This window comes from Danio rerio, chromosome 21 (assembly GCF_052040795.2).
Source record: "Danio rerio strain M-AB ecotype USA chromosome 21, GRCz13ab, whole genome shotgun sequence".
NCBI classification, from domain to species: Eukaryota; Metazoa; Chordata; class Actinopteri; order Cypriniformes; family Danionidae; genus Danio; species Danio rerio.
The window spans coordinates 17382468-17403826 of record NC_141041.1 but is presented as its reverse complement, the minus strand read 5'-3'; the positions used below and the strand labels follow the sequence as shown (position 1 = coordinate 17403826).

General features: G+C 36.5%; 1 protein-coding gene across 2 annotated transcripts in view; it reads left to right on the top strand.

Moving 5' to 3' along the window:
* cyb561a3b (cytochrome b561 family, member A3b) overlaps positions 1 to 21359 on the top strand; it is a 64516-nt gene that overhangs the window by 24229 nt on the left and 18928 nt on the right. The window lies entirely within an intron of this gene.

The window sequence follows — 21359 nt, the reverse complement described above, 5'->3', positions numbered from 1 at the left end:
TATCTATCTATCTATCTATCTATCTATCTATCTATCTATCTATCTATCTATCTATCATCATGTCTGTCTATCATGTCTGTCTGACTGTCTTATATGGTATTGACGGTTCCACAAGGAAATCTGAAACTGTTGCATTCCACAAAAGGTTCTTAAGATTATTAAAGATGTTCTTCACACTTATAAATACATGTTTATTTGAGAACAGTTTGAAAGGTTCATTTTATGTTACAAAAATGGTTCTTCAATTGCATCCTTATACAAACAGTTTTGGAACTGTTATTATGTTATTGGTCAAAAAAAAAAAAAAAGAAATTTAGCAATTTATATAGAGTAATGCAGCTCTGTTAATTAATAAAGTTGTTTTTACTTAAATTACAGAAAGCAATTCTTAAAAAGCAACAATAAATATACTTTAGAATTATATTTACAGTTATAAATACATATGTTAACAAGCTGTGCTTCTCGGTCTCTTCTAAATCTCAGCTGTGTTCATTTTGATATAAATTAAATATATTCATGGGTGGTTGATTTTTAATTTATTTAAAAGCCCATGTCAATAATGACAAAAATACAAAACATATTCTTTCTTAGAAAATTCTTGTCATTTAAAATCCTTCTTCTTCTTCTATGTATTGTGCTTACAATTCAATTCATGTTTATTTCTATAGCCCTTTTTCAATGTGTATTGTGTCAAAGCAGCTTAACATAGACATTCTAGTAAATTGAATTAGTGTCAGTCCAGTTTTTAGAGTTGAATTTCAGTTTAGTTCAGTTCAGTGTGGTTTAAATTTCACTGCTGAGAGTCCAAATACAGAAACCAGGCTCAGTTAGGCACAACCATTTCTTCTCTGGCCAAACTTCCTGTGTGGAGCTGTAGTCTAGGCGCAGGGGACTGGAGAACGCTGGACGTCCATCGTGGAGAACTGCAGGTGAGTAGGACACTGGCAGGTGTTCAGGTTGGCCCACAGGATCAATTCGAGGACTCGTCTGTCACTGTGGTTCAACTATGGTTGTGTCGTAGTCTGGTGAGTGTAAGTGTTGTTGTCATGTCTCGAACCATGATTTCCAACTCTTTTTAACTTTCCATTAAAAAAGTAGAAATGGTCATTCTCATCTTGGGCAGCTTGTTTTGAATTATTCTGAGTTGATGTTTGTTGCTTATATATCATAGTTGCGGGCTCTTGTGGACTTGGTGTTGAACTGTACAGTAATTGAATTTTTATCATCTTCTCTTGGCATCTTTTCAACCCACTGGTGGAGCGATGAATTAGACCAACGCAACCACCCAAAACCCCAGAGTCTTCACTTTCTTTGCTTGTTGATGTTGTTTCTTCAAGGATTTGTAGCTCAATTTCTGTTGTACACTCTGTTTCACCAGTCTCTGTTGTCGTTATTGTCTCTTGTCTCGTCACTATGAAATCTTCTACATATTTTGCAGATTTGGGTGGTGTGAGTGGTTCGTTAGTGACTGCTGACTTGCCATTTGAATATTTTTCTTTAGATGTAGTTGTAGTTCCCTCGAATGATGATCTGTCTTCTTGTACCAGTATCTCAATTTCTGTTGTACATTCTGTTTCAGGAGCCTCTGTTGTCATTTCTGTCTCTTGTCTCGACACTGTAAAATCTTCTGCATATTTTGTGGACGTGGTTAGTTGCACTGGTTCATTAGAAACTGTTGCTTTAATATTTTCCAAAATTGTGTTAGCAGTTTCTGACTGTTTATCTCTAGATGTGGTTGCTCTTCCCTCTATTGATGTTCTGTCCTCTTGTATTTCGATTTCTGTTGTACATTCCGTTTCAGGAGCCTCTGTTGTCATTTCTGTCTCTTGTCTCGACACTGTAAAATCTTCTGCATATTTTGAAGACGTGGTTAGTTGCACTGGTTCATTTGAAACTGTTGCTTTAATATTTTCTAAAATTGTGTTAGCAGTTTCTGACTGTTTTTCTCCAGATGTGGTTGCTCTTTCCTCTATTGATGTTCTGTCCTCTTGTATTTCGATTTCTGTTGTACATTCCGTTTCAGGAGCCTCTGTTGTCATTATTCTGTCCTGTTCAGTTAAAGCATCTGCAACTTTGCTGGGTGGTGTTGTTATAAATAGTTCATTGGTAGCTTGAGTTAAAAGACTTTGTGAATGTGAATTTTCAATTTTTGACATCTTCTCCTGGCATCTCTTCAGCCCAGAGTTGGTGCGATGAATAAGTCCAAAGCAACCGTCTTCCTCTGAAAGCTCTGACCCTTCTGTTTCTTTGGTTGTTGGTGATTTAGTTGCTCTCTCTATCAATGTTGATTCTTCAGGTGTTTGTAAATCAATTTCTGTTGTACATTCAGTTGTTTCAGGGGTCTCTGTTTCTGACTGTTTTTCTTCAGATGTGGTTGCTCTTTCAAATATTGATGTTTGGTCTTCTTGTATCTCGATTTCTGTCATACATTCTGTTTCAGGAAGATCTGTAGTCATTATTTTGTCCTGTTCAGTTAAACCATCTGGAACTTTGTTGGGTTGTGTTGGTGTAAATAATCCATTGGTATCTTGAGTTGAAAGACTTAGTGAATGTGAATTTTTAATTTTTATCCTCTTCTCCTGGCATCTTTTTAGCCCAGAGTTGGTGCGATGAATAAGTCCAAAGCAACCGTCTTCATCTGAAAGCTCAGACCCTTCTGTTTCTTTGGTTGTTGGTGATTTAGTTGCTCTCTCTATCGATGTTGCTACTTCAGATGTTTGTAACTCAATTTCTGTTGTACATTCAGTAGTTTCAGGGGTCCCTGTTTCTAACTGTTTTTCTTCAGATGTGGTTGCTCTTTTTTTAAATATTGTTGTTTGGTCTTCTTGTATCTCGATTTCTGTTGTACATTCTGTTTCAGGAAGATCTGTAGTCATCATTTTGTCCTGCTCAGTTAAACCATCTGGAACTTTGTTGGGTTGTGTTGGTGTAAATAATCCATTGGTATCTTGAGTTGAAAGACTTAGTAAATTTTTATTTTTTATCATCTTCTCCTGACATCTTTTCAGCCCAGAGTTGGTGCGATGAATGAGCCCAAAGCAACCATCTCCATCCGAAAGCTCAGACCCTTCTGTTGCTTTGGTTGTTGGTGATTTAGTAGGCCTCCCTACTGATGTTGTTTCTTCTGGCATTTGTAACTCAATTTCTGTTGTACATTCAGTTTCAGGGGTCCCTATTTCTGACTGTTTTTCTTCAGATGTTGCTCTTTCCTCTTTTGATGTTCTGTCCTCTTGTATTTCGATTTCTGTTGTACATTCTGTTTCAGGAAGATCTGTAGTCATCATTCTGTCCTGTTCAGTTAAACCATCTGCCAGTTTTCTGGGAGTGGTTGGTATGAGTAATATCCTTGTATCTTGAGTTGAAAGACTTTCTGAGCGTGAGTTTTTGATCATCTTCTCATGGCATCTTTTGAGTCCAGAGTTGGTGCGATGAATCAATCCAAAGCAACCGTCTTCATTTGACTGCTCAGACCCTTCTGTTTCTTTGTTTCGTTGTGACTGAGTTGATTTTTCTATTGATATTCTGTCTTCAGGTGTTGGTAACTCGATTTCTGTTGTACATTCAGTTTCAGGAAGATCTGTTGTCATTATTCGGTCCTCTTTAGTTAAAGCATCTGCAACTTTGCTGGGTGGTGTTGGTGTAAGTAATTCATTGGTAGCTTGAGTAAAAAGACTTTGTGAATGTGAATTTTTTATTTTTATCATCTTCTCTTGACATCTTTTCAGCCCAGAGTTGGTGCGATGAATCAGTCCAAAGCAACCATCTCCATCCGAAAGGATAGGCCCTTCTTTTTCATTGGTTGTTAGTGATTTAGTTAGTCTCTCTATTGATGTTGTTTCTTCAGGTGTTTGTAATTCAATTTCTGTTGTACATTCAGTTTCAGCAGGTTCTGACGATCTTTTCTCATATGATGTAGATTTTAACATTGATGTTGTTTCTTCAGGTGTTTGTTCAATTTCTGTTGTACATTCTGTTTCAGGAGTTTCTGTTGCCATTGTTGTCACTTGTCTTGTCACTGTAATATTTTCTTTATATTTTCTCGATGTGGTTAGTGTTACTGGTTCGTGTGTGATGGTTGACTCAGTATTTACTGAAATAATATTAGCAGGTTCTGACTGTCTTTCTTTGTGTGACATTGTAGATTCTATCAGTGGTGTTTCTTCTGGTGTTGGTTGTTTAATTTCTGTTGTAGATTGAGTTTCTGTTACTGGTTCATGTTTAGTGGTTGACTCAGTATTTACTGATAGAATTTCAGCAGGTTTTGACCGTCTTTCTTCATTAAACATGGTATATTTTGTTAGTGATGTTGTTTCTTTAGGTGTTTCCTGTTCAATTTCTGTTGTACATTCAGTTTCAGGAGTGTCTGTTGCCATTGCTGTCAAATTTCTCATCTCTGTAAAATATTCTGTGTATTTTACGGATGGGGTTGGTGTTACTTGTTCATGTGTTATGGTTGACTCAGTATTCACTGAAATAAATTCAGCAGGTTCTGACTGTCTTTCTTCATGTGACATTGTAGATTGTGTCCTTGGTGTTTCTTCTGGTGTTTGTTGTTTAATTTCTGTTGTAGATTGAGTTTCTGTTACTAATTCATGTGTGGTGGTTGACTTATTATTCACTGAAACAATTTTTGCAGGTTCTGACTGTCTTTCTTCATGAAACATTGTAGATTTAGTCTGTGATGTTGTTTCTTCGGGTGTTTGTTGATCAATTTCTGTTGTACATTCAGTTTCAGGAGTGTAAGTTGCTATTGTTGTCACTTGTCTCGTCACTGTAACATTTTCTTTGTATTTTGTAGAGGCAGTTGGTGTTACTGGTTCGTGTTTGATGGTTGACATAGTATTTACTGAAATAATTTCAACAGGTTCAGATTGTCTTTTTTCATATGACATTGTAGATTGTATCAGTGTTGCTTCTTCAGGTGTTTGTTGATTGATTTCTGTAGTAGACTGAGTTTCTGTTACCGGTCCATGTATGATGGTTGATTCAGTAGTTAAGGAAAGTATTTCAGAAGGTTCTGACTGTCTTTCTTCATGAAATATTGTAGATTTTGTCTGTGTTGTTTCTTCAGGTGTTTGTTCAATTTCTGTTGTACATTCAGTTTGTGGAATCTTTGTTGCGATTGCTGTCACTTGTCTTGATGTGGTTGGCGTCACTGGTTCAGGTGTAACGGCTGACACTGTATTTACTGAAATAATTTCAGCAGGTTCTGACTGTCTTTCTTCATGTGACATTGTAGATTGTATCAGTGTTGCTTCTTCTGGTGTTTGTTGATTGACTTCTGTAGTAGATTGAGTTTCTGTTATTGCTTCATGTGTAAGTGTTGACTCAGTATTTACTGAAATAATTTCAGCAGGCTCTGACTGTCTTTCTTCATGTGACATTGTAGATTGTATCAGTGTTGCTTCTTCTGGTGTTCGTTGATTGAGTTCTGTAGTAGACTGAGTTTCTGTTACTGGTACATGTGTAATAGTTGACTCAGTGTTTACTGAAATAATTTCAGCAGGTTCTGACTGTCTATTTTCGTGTGACATTGTTGATTGTATCAGTGTTGCTTCTTCGGGTGTTTGTTGATTGATTTCTGTAGTAGATTGAGTTTCTGTTACCGGTTCCTGTGTGATGGTTGACTCAGTATTTACTGAAATTTTTTCAGCAGGTTCTGACTGTCTTTCTTCATGAAACATTGTAGATTTTGTCTGTGTTGTTTCTTCAGTTGTTTTTTGATTGAGTTCTGTAGTAGATAGAGTTTCTGTTATTGCTTCATGTGTAATTGTTGACTCAGTTTTTACTGTAATGATTTCAGCAGGTTCTGACTGTCTTTCTTCATGTGACATTGTTGATTGTATCAGTGTTGCTTCTTCAGGTTTTTGTTGATTGATTTCTGTAGTAGATTGAGTTTCTGTTACCTGTTCATGTGTGATGGTTGACTCAGTAGTTAAGGAAAGTATTTTAGCAGGTTCTGACTGTCTTTCTTCATGTGACATTGTAGATTTTGTCTGTGTTGTTTCTTCGGGTGGTTGGTCAATTTCTGTTGTACATTCAGTTTGTGGGGTATCTGTTGCCATTGCTGTCACTTGTCTTGATGTGGTTTGTGTGACTGGTTCAGGTGTAACGGCTGACACTGTATTTACTGAAATAATTTCAGCAGGTTCTGACTGTCTTTCTTCATGAAAAATTGTAGATTTTGCCTGTGTTGTTTCTTCGGGTGTTTGTTGATCAATTTCAGTAGTAAATTGAGTTTCTGTTACCGGTTCATGTGTCAGTGTTGATTCAGAATTTACTGAAATTATTTTAGCAGGTTCTGACTGTCTTTCTTCATGTGACATTGTAGATTTTGTCTGTAGTGTTTCTTCGGGTGTTTGTTCAATTTCTGTTGTACATTCAGTTTGTGGAATCTCTGTTGCCATTGCTGTCACTTGTCTTGATGTGGTTGGTGTCACTGGTTCAGGTGTTACGGCTGACTCTGTACTTACTGAAATAATTTCAGCAGGTTCTGACTGTCTTTCTTCATATAACATTGTAGATTTTATCAGTGTTGCTTCTTCTGGTGTTTGTTGATCAATTTCAGTAGTAGATTGAGTTTCTGTTACCGGTTCATGTGTCAGTGTTGATTCAGAATTTACTGAAATTATTTCAGCAGTTTCTGACTGTGTTTCTTCTTGTGACATTGTAGATTTTGTTAGTGATGTTGTTTCTTCAGGGTTTTGTTGTTGAATTTCTGTTGTACATTCAGTTTCAGGAGTTTCTGTTGCCATTGCAGTCACCTGTTCCATCTCTGTGAAAACTTCTCTATATTTTGTGGATGGGGTTGGTGTTACTGGTTCATGTGTGATGGTTGACTCAGTGTTCACTGAAATAAGTTTAGCAGGTTCTGATTGTCTTTCTTCATATGCCATTGTAGATTTTGTCTGTGTTGTTTCTTCAGGTGTTTTTTCAATTTCTGTTGTACATTCAGTTTGTTGAATCTCTGTTGCCATTGCTATCACTTGTCTTGATGTGGTTTGTGCTACTGGTTCAGGTGTAACGGCTGACACTGTATTTACTGAAACAATTTCAGCTGTCTCTGACTCTCTTTCTTCATGTGACATTGTAGATTTTATCAGTGTTACTTTTTCAGGTGTTTGTTGATTGATTTCTGTAGTAGATTGAGTTTCTGTTACCTGTTCATGTGTGATGGTTGACTCAGTAGTTAAGGAAAGTATTTTAGCAGGTTCTGACTGTCTTTCTTCATGTGACATTGTAGATTTTGTCTGTGTTACTTTTTCAGGTGTTTGTTGATTGATTTCTGTAGTAGAGTAAGTTTCTGTTATTGCTTCATGTGTAAGTGTTGACTCAGTATTTACTGAGATAATTTCAGCAGGTTCTGACTGTCTTTTTTCGTGTGACATTGTAGATTGTATCAGTGTTGCTTCTTCAGGTGTTTGTTGATTGATTTCTGTAGTAGATTGAGTTTCTGTTACCGGTTCCTGTGTGATGGTTGACTCAGTATTTACTGAAATTTTTTCAGCAGGTTCTGACTGTCTTTCTTCATGAAACATTGTAGATTTTGTCTGTGTTGTTTCTTCAGTTGTTTTTTGATTGAGTTCTGTAGTAGATAGAGTTTCTGTTATTGCTTCATGTGTAATTGTTGACTCAGTTTTTACTGTAATGATTTCAGCAGGTTCTGACTGTCTTTCTTCATGTGACATTGTAGATTGTATAAATGTTGCTTCTTCAGGTTTTTGTTGATTGATTTCTGTAGTAGATTGAGTTTCTGTTACCTGTTCATGTGTGATGGTTGACTCAGTAGTTAATGAAAGTATTTTAGCAGGTTCTGACTGTATTTCTTCATGTGACATTGTAGATTTTGTCTGTGTTGTTTCTTCGGGTGGTTGGTCAATTTCTGTTATACATTCAGTTTGTGGGGTATCTGTTGCCATTGCTGTCACTTGTCTTGATGTGGTTTGTGTCACTGGTTCAGGTGTAACGGCTGACACTGTATTTACTGAAATAATTTCAGCAGGTTCTGACTGTCTTTCTTCATGTGACATTGTAGATTTTATCAGTGTTGCTTCTTCTGGTGTTTGTTGATTGATTTCTGTAGTAGACTGAGTTTCTGTTACCGGTTTGTGTGTGATGGTTGATTCAGTAGTTAATGAAAGTATTTTAGCAGGTTTTGACTGTCTTTCTTCATGAAACATTGTAGATTTTGTCTGTGTTGTTTCTTCGGGTGTTTGTTCAATTTCTGTTGTACATTCAGTTTCTGGAATCTCTGTTGCCATTGCTGTCACTTGTCTTGATGTGGTTGGTGTCACTGGTTCAGGTGTAACGGCTGACACTGTACTTACTGAAATAATTTCAGCAGGTTCTGACTGTCTTTCTTCATGTGACATTGTAGATTTTATTAGTGTTGCTTCTTCTGGTGTTTGTTGATCGATTTCTGTAGTAGATTGAGTTTCTGTTACCGGTTCATGTGTCAGTGTTGATTCAGAAATTATTGAAATTATTTCAGCAGTTTCTGACTGTATTTCTTCTAGTGACATTGTAGATTTTGTTAGTGATGTTGTTTCTTTAGGGTTTTGTTGTTGAATTTCTGTTGTACATTCAGTTTCAGGAGTTTCTGTTGCCATTGCAGTCACCTTTTCCATCTCTGTGAAATCTTCTCTATATATTGTGGATGGGGTTGGTGTTACTGGTTCATGTGTGATGGTTGACTCAGTGTTCACTGAAATAAGTTTAGCAGGTTCTGATTGTCTTTCTTCATATGCCATTGTAGTTTTTGTCTGTGTTGTTTCTTCAGGTGTTTTTTCAATTTCTGTTGTACATTCGGTTTGCTGAATCTCTGTTGCCATTGCTGTCACTTCTCTTGATGTGGTTTGTGCTACTGGTTTACGTGTAACGGCTGACACTGTATTTACTGAAATAATTTCAGCTGTTTCCGACTGTCTTTCTTCATGTGACATTGTAGATTGTATCAGTGTTGCTTCTTCTGGTGTTCGTTGATTGATTTCTGTAGTAGACTGTGTTTCTGTTACCGGTTCCTGTGTGATGGTTGACTCAGTATTTACTGAAATTTTTTCAGCAGGTTCTGACTGTCTTTCTTCATGAAACATTGTAGATTTTGTCTGTGTTGTTTCTTCAGTTGTTTTTTGATTGAGTTCTGTAGTAGATAGAGTTTCTGTTATTGCTTCATGTGTAATTGTTGACTCAGTTTTTACTGTAATGATTTCAGCAGGTTCTGACTGTCTTTCTTCATGTGACATTGTTGATTGTATCAGTGTTGCTTCTTCAGGTTTTTGTTGATTGATTTCTGTAGTAGATTGAGTTTCTGTTACCTGTTCATGTGTGATGGTTGACTCAGTAGTTAAGGAAAGTATTTTAGCAGGTTCTGACTGTCTTTCTTCATGTGACATTGTAGATTTTGTCTGTGTTGTTTCTTCGGGTGGTTGGTCAATTTCTGTTGTACATTCAGTATGTGGAATCTCTGTTGCCATTGCTGTCACTTGTCTTGATGTGGTTGGTGTCACTGGTTCAGATGTAATGGCTGACCCTGTACTTACTGAAATAATTTCAGCAGGTTCTGACTGTCTATTTTCGTGTGACATTGTTGATTGTATCAGTGTTGCTTCTTCGGGTGTTTGTTGATTGATTTCTGTAGTAGATTGAGTTTCTGTTACCGGTTCCTGTGTGATGGTTGACTCAGTATTTACTGAATTTTTTTTAGCAGGTTCAGACTGTCTTTCTTCATGAAACATTGTAGATTTTGTCTGTGTTGTTTCTTCAGTTGTTTTTTGATTGAGTTCTGTAGTAGACAGAGTTTCTGTTATTGCTTCATGTGTAATTGTTGACTCAGTTTTTACTGTAATGATTTCAGCAGGTTCTGACTGTCTTTCTTCATGTGACATTGTAGATTGTATCATTGTTGCTTCTTCTGGTGTTCGTTGATTGAGTTCTGTAGTTGACTGTGTTTCTGTTACTGGTTCACGTGTAATGGCTGACACTGTATTTACTGAAATAATTTCAGCAGGTTCTGACTGTCTTTCTTCATGTGACATTGTAGATTGTATCAGTGTTGCTTCTTCGGTTGTTTGTTGATTGATTTCTGAAGTAGATAGAGTTTCTGTTACCTGTTCCTGTGTAATGGTTGATTCAGTATTTACTGAAATTTTTTCAGCAGGTTCTGACTGTCTTTCTTCATGAAACATTTTAGATTTTGTCTGTGTTGTTTCTTCAGTTGTTCGTTGATTGATTTCTGTAGTAGACTGTGTTTCTGTTACTGGTTCACGTGTAACGGCTGACACTGTATTTACTGAAATACTTTCAGCTGGTTCTGACTGTCTTTTTTCGTGTGACATTGTAGATTGTATCAGTGTTGCTTCTTCGGGTGTTTGTTGATTGATTTCTGTAGTAGATTGAGTTTCTGTTACCGGTTCCTGTGTGATGGTTGACTCAGTATTTACTGAAATTTTTTCAGCAGGTTCTGACTGTCTTTCTTCATGAAACATTGTAGATTTTGTCTGTGCTGTTTCTTCAGTTGTTTTTTGATTGAGTTCTGTAGTAGATAGAGTTTCTGTTATTGCTTCATGTGTAATTGTTGACTCAGTTTTTACTGTAATGATTTCTGCAAGTTCTGACTGTCTTTCTTCATGTGACATTGTAGATTGTATAAATGTTGCTTCTTCAGGTTTTTGTTGATTGATTTCTGTAGTAGATTGAGTTTCTGTTACCGGTTCATGTGTGATGGTTGACTCAGTAGTTAATGAAAGTATTTTAGCAGGTTCTGACTGTCTTTCTTCATGTGACATTGTAGATTTTGTCTGTGTTGTTTCTTCGGGTGTTTGTTCAATTTCTGTTGTACATTCAGTATGTGGAATCTCTGTTGCCATTGCTGTCACTTGTCTTGATGTGGTTGGTGTCACTGGTTCAGGTGTAATGGCTGACCCTGTACTTACTGAAATAATTTCAGCAGGTTCTGACTGTCTTTCTTCATGTGACATTGTAGATTTTATCAGTGTTACTTTTTCAGGTGTTTGTTGATTGACTTCTGTAGTAGATTGAGTTTCTTTTATTGCTTCATGTGTAAGTGTTGACTCAGTATTTACTGAAATAATTTCAGCAGGTTTTGACTGTCTATTTTCGTGTGACATTGTTGATTGTATCAGTGTTGCTTCTTCGGGTGTTTGTTGATTGATTTCTGTAGTAGATTGAGTTTCTGTTACCGGTTCATGTGTGATGGTTGACTCAGTAGTTAATGAAAGTATTTCAGCAGGTTCTGACTGTCTTTCTTCATGTGACATTGTAGATTTTGTCTGTGTTGTTTCTTCGGGTGGTTGGTCAATTTCTGTTGTACATTCAGTTTGTGGGGTATCTGTTGCCATTGCTGTCACTTGTCTTGATGTGGTTTGTGTAACTGGTTCAGGTGTAACGGCTGACACTGTATGTACTGAAATAATTTCAGCAGGTTCTGACTGTCTTTCTTCATGTGACATTGTAGATTGTATCATTGTTGCTTCTTCTGGTGTTCGTTGATTGAGTTCTGTAGTAGACTGTGTTTCTGGTTCACGTGTAACGCCTGACACTGTATTTACTGAAATAATTTCAGCTGGTTCTGACTGTCTTTCTTCATGTGACATTGTAGATTGTATCAGTGTTGCTTTTTCGGTTGTTTGTTGATTGATTTCTGTAGTAGATTGAGTTTCTGTTACCTGTTCCTGTGTGATGGTTGACTCAGTATTTACTGAAATTTTTTCAGCAGGTTCTGACTGTCTTTCTTCATGAAACATTGTAGATTTTGTCTGTGTTGTTTCTTCAGTTGTTTTTTGATTGATTTCTGTAGTAGATTGAGTTTCTGTTATTGCTTCATGTGTAATTGTTGACTCCGTTTTTACTGTAATGATTTCAGCAGGTTCTGACTGTCTTTCTTCATGTGACATTGTAGATTTTATCAGTGTTGCTTCTTCTGGTGTTTGTTGATTGATTTCTGTAGTAGATTGAGTTTCTGTTACCGGTTCATGTGTGATGGTTGACTCAGTAGTTAATGAAAGTATTTGAGCAGGTTCTGACTGTCTTTCTTCATGAAACATTGTAGATTTTGTCTGTGTTGTTTCTTCGGGTGTTTGATCAATTTCTGTTGTACATTTAGTATGTGGAATCTCTGTTGCCATTGCTGTCACTTGTCTTGATGTGGTTGGTGTCACTGGTTCAGGTGTAACGGCTGACCCTGTACTTACTGAAATAATTTCAGCAGGTTCTGACTGTCTTTCTTCAAGTGATATTGTAGATTTTATTAATGTTGCTTCTTCTGGTGTTTGTTGATCGATTTCTGTAGTAGATTGAGTTTCTGTTACCGGTTCATGTGTCAGTGTTGATTCAGAAATTACTGAAATTATTTCAGCAGTTTCTGACTGTGTTTCTTCCTTTGACATTGTAGATTTTGTTAGTGATGTTGTTTCTTTAGGGTTTTGTTGTTGAATTTCTGTTGTACATTTAGTTTCAGTAGTTTCTGTTGCCATTGCAGTCACCTGTTTCATCTCTGTGAAATCTTCTCTATATATTGTGGATGGGGTTGGTGTTACTGGTTCATGTGTGATGGTTGACTCAGTGTTCACTGAAATAAGTTTAGCAGGTTCTGATTGTCTTTCTTCATATGCCATTGTAGTTTTTGTCTGTGTTGTTTCTTCAGGTGTTTTTTCAATTTCTGTTGTACATTTGGTTTGTTGAATCTCTGTTGCCATTGCTGTCACTTTTCTTGATGTGGTTGGTGTCACTGGTTCAGGTGTAACGGCTGACACTGTATTTACTGAAATAATTTCAGCAGGTTCTGACTGTCTTTCTTCATGTGACATTGTAGATTGCATCAGTGCTGCTTTTTCTGGTGTTTGTTGATTGAGTTCTGTAGTAGACTGAGTTTCTGTTACTGGTACATGTGTAATAGTTGACTCAGTGTTTACTGAAATAATTTCAGCAGGTTCTGACTGTCTTTCTTCATGTGACATTGTAGATTTTGTCTTTGTTTTTTCTTCGGGTGGTTGGTAAATTTCTGTTGTACATTCAGTTTGTGGGGTATCTGTTGCCATTGCTGTCACTTGTCTTGATGTGGTTTGTGTAACTGGTTCAGGTGTAACGGCTGACAATGTATGTACTGAAATAATTTCAGCAGGTTCTGACTGTCTTTCTTCATGTGACATTGTAGATTGTATCATTGTTGCTTCTTCTGGTGTTCGTTGATTGAGTTCTGTGGTAGACTGTGTTTCTGTTACTGGTTCACGTGTAACGCCTGACACTGTATTTACTGAAATAATTTCAGCAGGTTCTGACTGTCTTTCTTCATGTGACATTGTAGATTGTATCAGTGTTGCTTCTTCAGGTTTTTGTTGATTGATTTCTGTAGTAGATTGAGTTTCTGTTACAGGTTTGTGTGTGATGGTTGACTCAGTAGTTAATGAAAGTATTTCAGCAGGTTCTGACTGTCTTTCTTCATGTGACATTGTAGATTTTGTCTGTGTTGTTTCTTCGGGTGTTTGTTCAATTTCTGTTGTACATTCAGTTTGTGGAATCTCTGTTGCCATTGCTGTCACTTGTCTTGATGTGGTTGGTGTCACTGGTTCAGATGTAACGGCTGACACTGTATTTACTGAAATAATTTCAGCAGGTTCTGACTGTCTTTCTTCATGTGACATTGTAGATTTTATCAGTGTTGCTTCTTCTGGTTTTTGTTGATTGATTTCTGTAGTAGATTGAGTTTCTGTTATTGGGTTATGTGTAATAGTTGACTCAGTGTTTACTGAAATTATTTCAGCAAGTTCTGACCATCTTTCATCATGAAACATTGTAGATTTTGTCTGTGATGTTGTTTCTTTGGGTGTTTGTTCAATTTCTGTTGTACATTCAGTTTCAGGAGCTTCTCTTGCCATTGTTAATAATTGTCTCGTTACTGTATAATTTTCTTTATTTTTTGTAGAGGCTATTGGTGTTACTGGTTCGTGTGTGATAGTTGACACAGTATTTACTGAAATAATTTCAGCGGGTTCTGACTGTCTTTCTTCGTGTGACATTGTAGATTGTATTAGTGTTGCTTCTTCACTTGTTTGTTGATTGATTTCTGTAATAGATTGAGTTTCTGTTACCGGTACATGTATGATGGTTGATTCAGTAGTTAATAAAAGTATTTCAGAAGGTTCTGACTGTGTTTCTTTATGAAACATTGTAGATTTTGTCTGTGTTGTTTCTTTGGGTGTTTGTTCAATTTCTGTTGTACATTCAGTTTGTGGAATCTCTGTTGCCATTGCTGTCACTTTTCTTGATGTGGTTGGTGTCACTGGTTCAGGTGTAACAGCTGACACTGTACTTACTGAAATAATTTCAGCAGGTTCTGACTGTCTTTCTTCATGTGACATTGTAGATTTTATTAGTGTTGCTTCTTCTGGTGTTTGTTGATTGATTTCTGTAGTAGATTGAGTTGCTGTTACCACTTCATGTGTCAGTGTTGATTCAGAATTTACTGAAATTATTTCAGCAGTTTCTGACTGTGTTTTTTCTTGTGACATTGTAGATTTTGTTAGGGATGTTGTTTCTTTAGGGTTTTGTTGTTGAATTTCTGTTGTACATTCAGTTTCAGGAGTTTCTGTTGCCATTGCAGTCACTTGTTCTTCCTCTGTGAAATCTTCTCTATATTTTGTGGATGGGGTTGCTGTTACTGGTTCATGTGTGATGGTGTTCACTGAAATAATTTCAGCAGGTTCTGACTGTCTTTCTTCATATGCCATTGTAGATTTTGTCTGTGTTGTTTCTTCAGGTGTTTTTTCAATTTCTGTTGTACATTCAGTTTGTGGATTCTCTGTTGCCATTGCTGTCACTTGTCTTGATGTGGTTTGTGTGACTGGTTCAGTTATAACGGCTTCTTCTGGTGTTTGTTGATTGATTTCTGTAGTAGATTGAGTTTCTTTTACCGGTTCATGTGTGAGTGTTGATTCAGTATTTACTGAAATTATTTCAGCAGTTTCTGAGTGTTTTTCCTTTTGTGACATTGTAGATTTTGTAAATAAGGTTGTTTCTTCTGTGTTTTGTTGCTGAATTTCTGTTGTACATTCAGTTTCAGGAGTTTCTGTTGCTATTGTTGTTAATTGTCTTGTCACTGTAACATTTTCTTTATATTTTGTCGAGGCTGATGGTGTTACTGGTTCCTGTGTGATGGTTGACACAGCATTTACTGAAATAATTTCAGCAGTTTCTGACTGTGATTCTCCTTGTGACATTGTAGATTTAGTTAGTAATGTTGTTTCTTCGGGGGTTTGTTGTTGAATTTCTGTTGTACATTCAGTTTCAGGAGTTTCTGTTGCCATTGCAGTCATTTGTCTCATCACTGTGAAATCTCCTGTGTATTTTGTAGAGGTGTTTGGTGTTACTTGTTTATGCGTGATGATTGACTCAGTATTTACTGAAATAATTTTACCAGGTTCTGGCTGTCTTTCTTCATGAAACAATGTAGATTTTGTTAGTGTTGTTGATTCCTTGAGTGCTTGTTGTTCAATTTCTGTTTTAGTTTCAGTTTTAGGAGTCTCTGTTGTCTTTTGTGTCTCTTGTGTCGTCACTGTAAAATTTTCTTCATATTTTGTCGAGGCGGTTCGTGCTGGTTCGTGTGTAGGGGCTGACTCTGTATTTACTGAAATAATTTCAGCAGGTTCTGACTGTCTTTTTTTATATGACATTGTATATTTTACCAGTGTTGTTTTTTCAGGGGTTTGTTGTTTAATTTCTGCTATAGATTGAGTTTCTGTTACTGGTTCGAATGTGATGGTTGTCTCAGTATTTACTGAAATAATTTCAGCAGGTTCTGACTGTCTTTCTTCATGAAGCATTGTAGATTTTGTAAATAATGTTGTTTCTAGGTATGTTTGTCGTTCAATTTCTGTGGTAGTTTCAGTTTTAGGAGTCTCTGTTGTTATTTGTGTCTCTTGTCTCATCACTGTGAGATCTTCTGAATATTTTGTGGCTGGAGTTGGTGTTTCTAGTTCAAGTATAACAGTTGACTCAGTGTTTACCGAAATTGCTTCAGTAGCTTCTGACTGCCTTTCTTCATATGACATTGTAGATTTGATCAGTGTTGTTTCTTCAAGTGTTTGTTGTTTAATTTTTGTAGTGGATTGAGTTTCTGTTACTGATTCGTTTGTGATGGTTGACTCAGTATTTTCTGAAAATATTTCAGCAGGTTTTGGCTGTCTTTTTTCATTTGACATAGATTTTGTCATTGGTGTAGTTTGTTGTTCAATTTCTCCTGTACATTCTGCTTCAGGAGTATCTGTTGTCGTTTTTGTCCCTTTTCTTGAATTTTTTGTGGATGTGGTTGGTGTCACTAGTTCATGTGTAATAGCTGACTCAGTGTGTACTGAATTTATTTCAGCAGATTCTGACTGCTTCTTAACATATGCAGTATTTGTGCTGTCCAGATGTGTTTTCTCATCTGCCGCTTGTATCTCAGTTACATATGTATACTCTGTTTCCTGATGTTCTGTTCTCATTTCTTTTTCATGTTCGTTTACTTTAGCATTCTGTTCAATTCCTTTGAAATGTGTTGGTGTCACTTCTTTATTTGTACCTTCTGTGCTAAGATGTGAATTTGAATCTGACTGTTTTTCATCAGAGCTGGTTATGATTTCCTCCAATGATGTTATTTCTTCTTGTAGCGGTATCTCAATTTCTGTTGTACATTCTGTTTCAGGAGCCCCTGTTTTCATTTCAGCATCCTTTTGTGTTTCCATGACATTATGTGTATTTTCTTTGGAGGTAGTTTGTGTAACTTCTTTATTTGTGCTGGGTATTTCTGACATTAAAATATCAGGTTGACTTGTAACCAACACTGTCCAATGCCCAGTGGATTCCTTCTCCTGTTGTTTACTAGATGCGGTGTTTCCTTTATCTGATGCTGTTCTAATTCCAGGGAAGTCTGTTTGTTTGTTTTCACCATCAATTGTGGTTTCATGAACTTTTCTCGCTGTTGGCCTAATTCTGTTGCTCCCTAAAGATGGTTTCTTCTCACTTCCATCGTTTTCTGCTGACGGTCTTTCCAGTTCTGTTGAACAGTCTGTTTCAGTCAGCACTGTTGTAATTCCCATCTGTTGTTTTGTAAGTGTGACAGTGTTTACATATTTTCTGGAGGCGGATGGATTTTCTGATTCACTTGTTTCCTTTTCGATATTTTCTGTATTGCTTTGTTTAACAAAACTCTCTGTAATGCTTGATTCTTGTGTTTCATCATAAGCGTTATGTGGTTTTGTAGCAGTTTGACTGAATGGCAAGGTTGCCTGGTCTTTACTTTCTTTTGATGCATCATCTGTTTTGACCATTATTCGACTTTGTTTCCATATGCTTCTTCTTTGCCTAAAGAATTTTGAGGGAACAAGTTTTCTGTGTGTTGAGGCAGTTGCAGTGATGTTGTTTTGAAATGAGATGTTGGTTAGGATCTCATGAGTCACAAAAATGTTGCCATCTGATTTATTCTCTAACAAAGACATACTGTCCTTTGCTTTCATTCGGAAAATGTCTTCATTTCCGACAAGTTCCATTCCTAACAACCTCAATATTTTTTCCATATGGATGACAGCGTCATTACTGGAATTGGATGCAACTTTCATTGCACTTTCCTCCAACTCACTCATTTTGATTTCTGCTGCTTGGTGCGGTTGTGGATATCTTGCAGGCTGGCGTATGGGACAGATGGTTGAACCCTTTTGATTAAAAAATATTCTCAACCGTGTGGCAGATGGGAAAGCATTCCTTAGCATCTTAGCTAAATCTGACACCTGTTCCCATAAACTTCTTTTTTCATAAGCGTCCCCTGGAAATCCATCTGTAGTTTGGCCAGAATGATAGTCAGTAGTCCAATTAGAGGGTTTTTCCTTTGGATACTTTTTCAGTTTTGTGACGGTTTTTCTTTTAATATGGAAGACGCCAATCATAAGGCATGTTTTTGAAGTGATGCCTTGGTTAGATGAATGTAGCAAGCTTCTAATAATCTGTGAGGAAATTGAACATATAGTAAGCACTGAGGTCTTTATTGCAATTGTAATATAACAGTTATAAATAATGTGCTTGCACAGATCAATCCTTCAGCTTTAGAGCCATCAAAGTTTGTCAGAAGCAACTAATATGAATTTTGTTTTGCCTGCATTTGTTCTTTATTATTATTATTATTATTATTATTATTATTATTATTATTATTATTATTATTATTATTATTATTATCTCAAAGTGTTGGTAACTGATGGTTTTTATTATTCACCAAGCACAGTTTCAGCTATATATATATATAGTGGCCTATGTTTGGATGGCTGTAGGGTGAATAATTTATCTGTAAATTTGCATTCAAGAGTTCACACTTAGCCGTTGATTGATAATAAAGCTTGTTTGGCATGCTGTCCCAGTAGAGAACCCTGAGCTTATGAGATCCTCGAGCCCTTGGCTTCCTCCCGTTTGCAGGGCGAAAAAAAAAAGTTTGAGCTTAGGTAGATCTCAATGAACCCCCTCGGCTTAGTTTATAAATGAACTTCACCTATTATAATCTTCAGTTTTTCTCAATTTGATTTTCAGTACATTTATAATATTATGCTATAGCATATACATAAAATTTGATTTTGAAATATACACATGCTAAGATAAACAGAGGCTGTATAAAGCTGTATTGTCTTATTCTTCATAAATGTACTCATTTGTACGGTGTTATGGTCCGTATACCAATAATTATATTAATACTAATAGAAAAAATGTTAAATATTAGGGTCACACTTTATTTTAAAGCATATCTCTTGCCATTAACAACTTATGAACTATTAACTATGAATTTTGCTTTAATAAACCATCAAATGTGCCCCTTTAATAATAGTGAGTAAGGTAGCAGTTAGGTTTAGGTGTAGGGTAGAGGTAGGAATGTAGAATAAAATCATGCAAAACAAACATCCCGCCATTTTTAAGAATAGGCAAAAATATTAAGCCACTAGTGAGAATTGATCTTTAAACTTAAGTTTTGCTTATATTTTACCCCATACTTTGTTTGCACAAAAGAGAAAAAGCTAGATTAATAGAATTAATAGACATTTAAGGTTAATTATTGAAATCATAAAAGCTTACCTTTGGCGAAAAAACTGCAGTCTTTATATTTTCTTTATGATGCCTTCTGTTAATCCAAATGCATGGCATATTACTGATCCTGCGCACTTCTGCGATGTAGACGCACTTTACTATAAAGCATCTGCACATGTGGCCATAGTTTTTAAGTGTAGACTGAAGTCGAGCCCAGTTCTGGCAGAGTGTGTTATGAAATGGAGTCCTATTACAGTCAGGAGGCATAGAAACTACAGTAAAGAGAGACAAAATAAACCAGCATAACTTCATCACTCCATCGGCTCCAGCAACATTTCCTTTACTACTTTAGGCCATTTGACAAGACAGTCACACCATGTCCTTATCTTTGATTCATTTGTGTTTCTGAGTTTTACTATATACATAAGATAAGACATATCTACGTTGGGCTGGACTATCATCTTACAGTTCCAGTTTATTACAATGTGCCTTTTTATTGTAAGAGCAAAAGCCTAGCACAATTAACAGTAATGTAATGCTGTGAAATTATTATTAGCTTATTTTTTCTGATTATTTATTAGCATTTAGGATTTACACAGCTATGCTTCCATCCAAAGTTGCTAATTTACTTTATGTGCAAGATTAAAATATTGGATAAAACGTGTGACTAAAATAAAAAGGAGTTACTTCCACTATGATATTAAAATAATAAGATATAACTTGAATGCCAGCGGGGAACTCACATGCATCTTGCATTTGGAGGCGGTTACCTGATAATTGGGAAAACAATTATAAAAGTAATTTTGTGGATGGCTTTTTGTTATTTATAGAATTAATACAACAAACATTTGAAATGGTTAAGGCATAATTACATTACTTTTGCGATGTACTTCTTAAATGCAATATTATAATATGTACAAAAAAAGTGCATGTAAATTATTGAAAACAAATAATTAAAACAAATTGTACATGTTTTTAAATATTTGATGCACTGAAAACATTGTCAAAACAAGTGGTGTTTACCAAAAATTAAACATTAAGTAGACTTATGTTTGTGCCGTTGTGTCTAAGGTTTATAGATTTATAATCACCTAAGAAGATATTGGGGGTCGCAAATCACTGACATTGTTATTTTAGGGGTCGCGGGCTGAAAAGTTTGGGAACCCCTGTTTTAGAGCACAACAGAGCTTTGGGGGCCTAAAAACCTGTTGAACCGGTAGGCGGTAAAAGCGACATCACCAACTACTGGCCTGGCATGCATAATACAGCTTTTGATCATATTCACAAGGAAGAAAGCTGATTTAAGTGACTTTGAACTTGACATGGTTGTTAGTGCCAGACTGGCTGGTCTGAGTATTTCAGAAACTGCTGATCTACTGGGGTTTTCATGCACAAACATCTCTAGGGTTTCCATAAAAGAGAATATATCCAGTAAGCAGTAGTTCTGTGGGCACAAATGCCTTGTTGGTTGATGGCGGAGGTCAGAGGAGAAAAATCTGACTGGTTTGAGCTGATAGAAAGGTAACATTAACTCAAATAACCACTCGTTACAAGGCTACAATTTGCACAGGCTCACCAAAATTGGACAATAGAAGATTGGAAAAACGTTGTCTGGTCTGATGAGTCTTGATTTCTGCTGCAACATTCGCATTGTAGGGTCAGAATTTGCCATCAACAACATGAAAGCATGGATCCATCCTGCCTTGTATAAACGGTTCAGGCTGGTGGTGGTGGTGTAATGGTGTGGGGGATATTTTTGCCACAGTTTGGGCCTATTAGTGCCAATTGAACATTGTGTCAATACCACAGCCCTTTATGACCACAGTGTACCCACCTTCTGATGGCTGCTTCCAGCCGGATAATGCGCCATGTCATAAAGGGAATCAGCTCAGACTGGTTTCTTGAACATGACAATGGGTTCACTGTTCTTAAATGGCCTACAAAGTCACTAGATCTCAATCCAATAGAGCGCCTTTGGAATGTAATGGAACGGGAGATTCACATCATGGATGTGCAGCACACAAATCTGCAGCAACTGCTTGACGCTATCATGTCAATATGGAGCAAAACCTCTGAGGAATATTTCCAGTACCTTGTTTAACCTATGCCACAAATTATTATGGCAGTTCTGAAGGCAAAAGGGGGTTCAACCCAGTAATACTAAGGTGTACCTAATCAAGTGGCCGGTGAGTGTAGATGATAATCCAGGAACTTGTCCTTCTTTGTGAAATCAGGTTAGGCGAACAATCAATTACATTTCCTCACATTTTATGTGTTCCCCATTGCATTTCCAATCGTCATGTGTA